This window comes from Stegostoma tigrinum, chromosome 2 (genome assembly GCF_030684315.1).
Source record: "Stegostoma tigrinum isolate sSteTig4 chromosome 2, sSteTig4.hap1, whole genome shotgun sequence".
Lineage (NCBI taxonomy): Eukaryota > Metazoa > Chordata > Chondrichthyes > Orectolobiformes > Stegostomatidae > Stegostoma > Stegostoma tigrinum.
Window position 1 is genome coordinate 70,734,633 of NC_081355.1, and position 6,000 is coordinate 70,740,632.

The window sequence follows — 6,000 nt, forward strand, 5'->3', positions numbered from 1 at the left end:
ATGCTTGTAGTTGAAGCTTACATAAGATTTCTGATGAGTTTCAAGTTTGTCACAAAACGTAAATGTTGTATCCAATGCTACAGGAGATAATTTTTTTTATTAAAGGCCAGAATTTTTTTCCTGGGTAGAGGCACAGAGACAGGAGAAATTCTAGCTCTGGGAAGAAGACCTATAAAAATAACTGCCCAGACTTCAGAAATTTGGACTGGTTTGAGAGTCAGGGTAGAACTATGAAGAGCCTTAAGAGGTTGCTTGGTTCCTGAGGCAGGCTGAGTGGCAAGTCTCTTGCACTGCATACCAAATTTAAAAAGTAAGATGAAAGCAAAATATAACCCTCCTGCTCTCACCCCCTCGTCTTTATGCATTCTCCATTCTAACCTATTTTACCACCTGGGACAGAGGTACATCCAGGTACATAGCCAAAGCTCTAGGGGGCCTACTGTGCTTGTATCCTGGGTGGGACTGCTGTAACTGACTTGGGGGTGGGCCATTGCAGTTAGGTCTTGAGTAAGCTCACCGTGCTCAGATTGGGAGCAGAGTGGGGTTCTAGACCAGAAGTAACTTGAGGCCTCACAATCTCTGTCTCTAAACTTGATACCCCTGCACTCATCCGACCTTATTCACGCTCTGCCATTCTATGCACATTATTGGCTATGTCACTTTTGGAAATAAAGCTCTTTCATTGAGATACAGATGACAGTGTTCCCAAGTTTCTGCTGCCCTTATCCTCTATGAGATGGAGGTCATAGGAAGATACCACATAAGAAACTTCGGTAAGATGTTGAAGTGAATCTTATAGATGGTACACACTATTTCCGTAGTATGTTAGTTGTGGAGGGGATGCATTTTGAAGCTCTTACATGAGGTGCCAATTAAGTAGGCTGCTTTGTTTTGGACTGTGTTGAGGTTTCCAAGTGTTTTTGCAGCTGCATTTAACTGGCAGGTGGAGAATATTGCATCACGCTCTTGAATTGTGTATTGCAGATAGTGGGCAAATTTTGAGAACTCAGCTGATGATTAGTTCACTGCAGATTTGTGGCATCCAACCTGCTCCTGTAGTCAAAGTATTTATATGGCAGGTCCTACTCAATTTCTGCTCAATGGTCACTCAAACATTTTGAAACTTCTGGTCACTTCATGATAGGCTTTGAAACTTATTGACACTCGTTGCTGCTTCGTTGACTGGTCCTGACAAGTTGAACAGTTCTGAGGGGTTTTCCACTATGAGTTGTTCTGAAAGTCACCGGACCCCAATTCACCCCTTGCCCCTCCCCAAAAGAATTCCTGGCCCCATTTCTGTGGAGACAACCCACGTATGAACCAGCATCCATCCTCACCCCATTCCCACCCTTGCAAAAGTAAGACAGGTCATGTTTGTTGCTAGACTTGTGATTCTGGCCTGATTACAGTGGACTTGTGGATTTCACCACATCCAACCAACCAGTAAAACACAGCCCACAAAGTCATTGCCACACTATTTGTAGGATTATTTACAGTAGCCTCATAAAAGCTGATTTTATGCAAGAAAATAATGATTGGCATGCCTTTCAATATAGGCATGGGACTGTACATTTATAGTAATTACCGTCAATTCAATTTCACTGATGTTAACAATTGATGGTCAAACCTGACAAACAAAACAAGCTACACACCAATGTCAGTAGAAATAAAAAGTTCAACAATATTACCAGGATCGATGACTTCACCCAGTTATGGCTGTGCTACATTATAATTTTCTGTTTGGCATGAAGAACATCACATATGGTCACTCTTGTTAAAAACTATTTTCTGTCAAGTACTTTTGTCAAATCTCTAGAGAACTTTTATCCATCACAAAGCGTTTGATGTACTCTTCTTGTGGCAGCAACATTCTAGCTCATATTGTACCAAGAAAGATGCACTTTAACCAGTTCTTTTTTGATTAGACAATTTAAACCAAGTTTTAATCTTGAGCTGCGCATGTTTTGTTGACACCAATTTCAATTATTTACTAGCTTTTGTGAAATAGGTAAAAAAAATCACTTGCACTGGAAAAGTGAGTCAGTTCACAAAACTAACATGATCATTGGCAACAGTTACACCCAAACTCTGATTGGTTGGCTGGTTTTGTAGCATTGACTGATTCAGCAAAGGTTGTAAGGAATTTTCTCCTCAAAACCAATGGAAAATCTAAGAAAAATAAACGTCTGTTTGTAACCTGGGAGATAACCAGAGTGGTTGAAACTCTTTTGAGCATTATTTTTTGATCACCAACTAAATTGTGACAAGTTGTCTCTTGCATTGTTTCAACAATGGGAACTGGCATATTTGTTTTCTATAGTTAGAAACTTCATGGACTTGGCTTGCTGTGAAACTTGAAGCTAATGCATATTAACCTTAACTTGAACATTATGGTTTGAGCTGAAAAGGTTACTTCTCAATGAGACTTGCAGGAAAGTGCAAAACATAAATTTCTTTTTGAGTCAGTCTGAATTTGAAAGAGACAAGCTTATTCTAATATATTTGGGGCATACTAGGGCCACTAGCTTCCAATGTGTACTTCACCCTAAAATCATTTTGTCAGATTTTCTTAGGTTGCCTGTCAGCACCTGCCTTTGCAACAAAAACAATGTGCATTGTTTAAAAGCAGCGGAAGCTGATTTTTAACTGTCTGCTGTAGTTGAATAGGTTGATGTCAGCAGCTTTAATGATATGGGGTAGGAGGCAGGATTTTCCACATTTCTACATAAAAGAAGCCAACCGTGTATTGTTTACTTTACCGCGAATTCCAAATGACACTGATCAGCGTTTAGTACAGAGAGTTACTGCAACGCTTTTGTTATGGGGTCCTCTTTTTATTTACTTCAAAGACTTTAATTTTTGAAGGGAGAGTTTAATCGATAAGGTTATATTTGGAAAAATCAAAAATGGAGAGATTAAAAGCAAGAACATTCTGAAGGGCACTTTTCTTATTTAATTTCAATTTATGAGGTACACTTCCAAAATAGAAATTTAAAAGATTAACTTCTCCCTCTATCAGTGACTTGACCATATCTGTAGTAATATTTTCTTTGCACTTTTTATTTACAGTTTAATTTAACCAAAGACCTCATTCTCCATTGAGCCTGAGTGTCTTCCCGCCTAATTGCACTCTTCCCGAGCTCCAGTGATCATACTGTTTTATCAGCATAAATATTAACTTTTGCACTGGGACCAGTGGAACTGATTCACAAAAAGAAAAGTAACAATTCAGGGAAGGGTTCAGAATGTAAGGGAAGAGAAAAGTCCAGAAATGGGAGGCTCCAGGTAACTTTGGGGAGGGAGGAGGAGCTCCTCATGCTTAGCAAGCCTTACTGTGCCTCAATTCAAACAGGTAAACATGGTAGAGGATGGGATCCACATTTACCCCCACCCTCACTATTTCCATCTCCTACAGATGTTAGAGGGAGTTTTGTTAAAGTAATCTAACATTTTTCAACATATTTACTGAAATTGAGGCTCATACTTAATTCAGAAGCTACATTTGGAAGAGCATCTGTGAACATTTTTTCATCATGTTCCTCCCATTTTTTAAGAAGAAGCATTTTGCTTACTGAACTGATTTGTGAAAACATTCTATATTTGGGTGTTAATAGGGTAATACTTAACTTGTAATGCTATGTTTAATCATTGGTAATAGATAATGAAGCTTTAAAGTAGATTGAATAATTAGAGAATATGTTCCTACTTTTGGCAGTTACAGCAGGAGGGGCAGGTCATCATAACATTTGAAAGATTATTTTTATGTGCATGATTTTCAGAATCTTCTCAGAATGTCTGGGAAGACTGGATTCAACTTTTACATTGTTTGCACAGACATTAGTTAAGAGCTATAAACCTACAATACAGCATTACATCTCGCATATTGTGCTGAAAGAAAATATGATTGGTTACAGTTTCATGTCTCTCACTCCAATGGCCTGGTTGCAGTCTTTGTGAGAAAAGTGGAGCAGCCTGGCCTTATTTCAATTATGTTGGTAATGCAAAGCCGCTACTGCAAAGTCAGTGTTGACAGTTGCTTTCTAATTGGGTGTGATCCCCAGAGCAAAACAAGAAATGAGTCTTAAAATCAGAGTTTGTGCAGCAAACTAGTAGAGTTGCCAATGGGGATGGTAGCACCATATTTCTTTTCTTAAGTCAAGAGGTGCATTATAGAAACTTGTAAAAGGCAAAGTTGTCACTGTGTTGCATGACCATTTACCCGTCCCTCTTTAGAGAGACAAAACTGGTGGTGGTTTAACCTGAGGGTCACCATGCCTCAGGCATCTGCACAGCTGGAGAAGGAGAGCCCTTCATTGACAACCTCAGTTGGTTTAGGAACCCACATGGTCGGCATCGCTCTGCATCTCAAAGTAGCCATGCCGCAAGGTGAGCTAATACAGCTTGCACATACCCCTTTCAGGACTGTTGGTTAGGCCACTCTTTCAGACCAGACCAAACCTCCTCAAAATATTCAGAAGAAGTTTTCTTATTTTCAAGGGAAATGTAAGGTATTGCAGTCCAAGTTCAACTGGATTGGTCATTAAGCAAAACAAAATTTATTCATATACTATAGATAAATAATACAACAAAAGGAAGAATAAAGAAAAGTATTGGCTTAGCTGTACCTCCATTGGAATGCTTAACAAAATAATAGATACAGTAACTATTACTAGTTAATTGTTCCAATATAGTAAAATCCCATAAACGCACTCGTGGCAAAAGGAAAATTTAGAAAACAGATTGCCACATATTCAGTTCTCCAAACCAGGAGAAAAGAACATCAAAAGACAATTCTGAGAGAAACAGAACTCCAGCTTTTATCAAGAGCAAAGGGAGATGTGGCAGCTTTTTCGCAACTCCGGCAGCTTCTGCTGAAAGCTAAACTATAGATCCTGTTTGGCCATATCTATCTAGCCTGCTTCTACTGTTCCAATCTATAAAACACCCGAGGCCTCACAAGCTGTTTACTCCAGTGATTCTGGTAGAGTGCTTTATCACTTTAGCCTTAAAATTGTCTTCTCAAAAAAAGGACAGAAAAAACCTCTTAAAGCCACAGCATCGTCACATCTCTATGCCGATTACTAATTGATGGGGTTTGTCCATTGATACGTGAAATTTACATTGTGTACGAGATGCAGGCTCTGAATTTTTATAATGAGGAAGCACTGAAATGGAATGACCATGTAGACTCGCCACGTGTTTTCCAGAAAACAGTGAGGTAATTAGCCCACCACCACAACTCTGCATTTTCTACCCTCTATTCCTACCTGAGAATAGAGATAAAAATCTGCCCTTGCATCTGTATAGTCACAGCATAAGCAGAAAAGAATAATTACCAGGAAATAGTTATTATCTGGATTGTTTCAGTATAAGTGCCCAGGGAGAAAGATAGACTTAGTCTGGTTTAGTTTGCTGCCAAGTTTGTTCAAATAGTCATTCATAACTGCAATTTCCCACATTCTTTAACTATTTCAGAACTGAAATGCTTGACAGCATTTATTTGTACAACAAATTTCTGAAATTGAATATATTTAAGGCCACGTTAGACGAAGCCTTCTTTTCCCAGAACTGTCGCACAATTTGAAGAATTTATAAAGTATAAAAAGTTACCCAATTTATTTGACTTTTTGACCCAGTTGATGGAAAGCATAGGCCAGGTTTTTATATGGAACAAGAATTGCTATTTATTAGAAGCAATTAGAATCTAGTTGCAGGTTAAAACCTGTAAACCAGGGGCATATAATCCTGTTAATTAAAACGCCAATTCCCTTATAAATCCCTCTTACGCAAACATAGATGACCAACAGATGGAGTAAAACAGGTTATGAGCAAAGGAGAAAACTGGAAAGTCAGCTCACCTATTTGTCACAAATTTTCGTATTTCAACTTTGCCTGTGTTGTTTCAAAATATGATAAATGGAAGGTTATAAAGCCAGTGATCGAACGTACTAGACTATATCCTGAAAAGTTGAGTAATTAATGAGAAATGAATGAAAAAAA

At 38.5% G+C, this 6,000-nt stretch overlaps 1 protein-coding gene across 1 annotated transcript in view; it reads right to left on the bottom strand.

Moving 5' to 3' along the window:
• The window catches only part of LOC125461203 (anterior gradient protein 3-like), a 160,912-nt gene extending 159,013 nt beyond the window's left edge, over positions 1-1,899 (bottom strand). The window contains exon 1 of the mRNA XM_048549717.2: positions 1,689-1,899. The gene's annotated coding sequence lies outside the window, so the exon portion shown is untranslated. The remainder of the gene's footprint in view (positions 1-1,688) is intronic.
• Between the last annotated feature and the right edge of the window lie 4,101 nt (positions 1,900-6,000).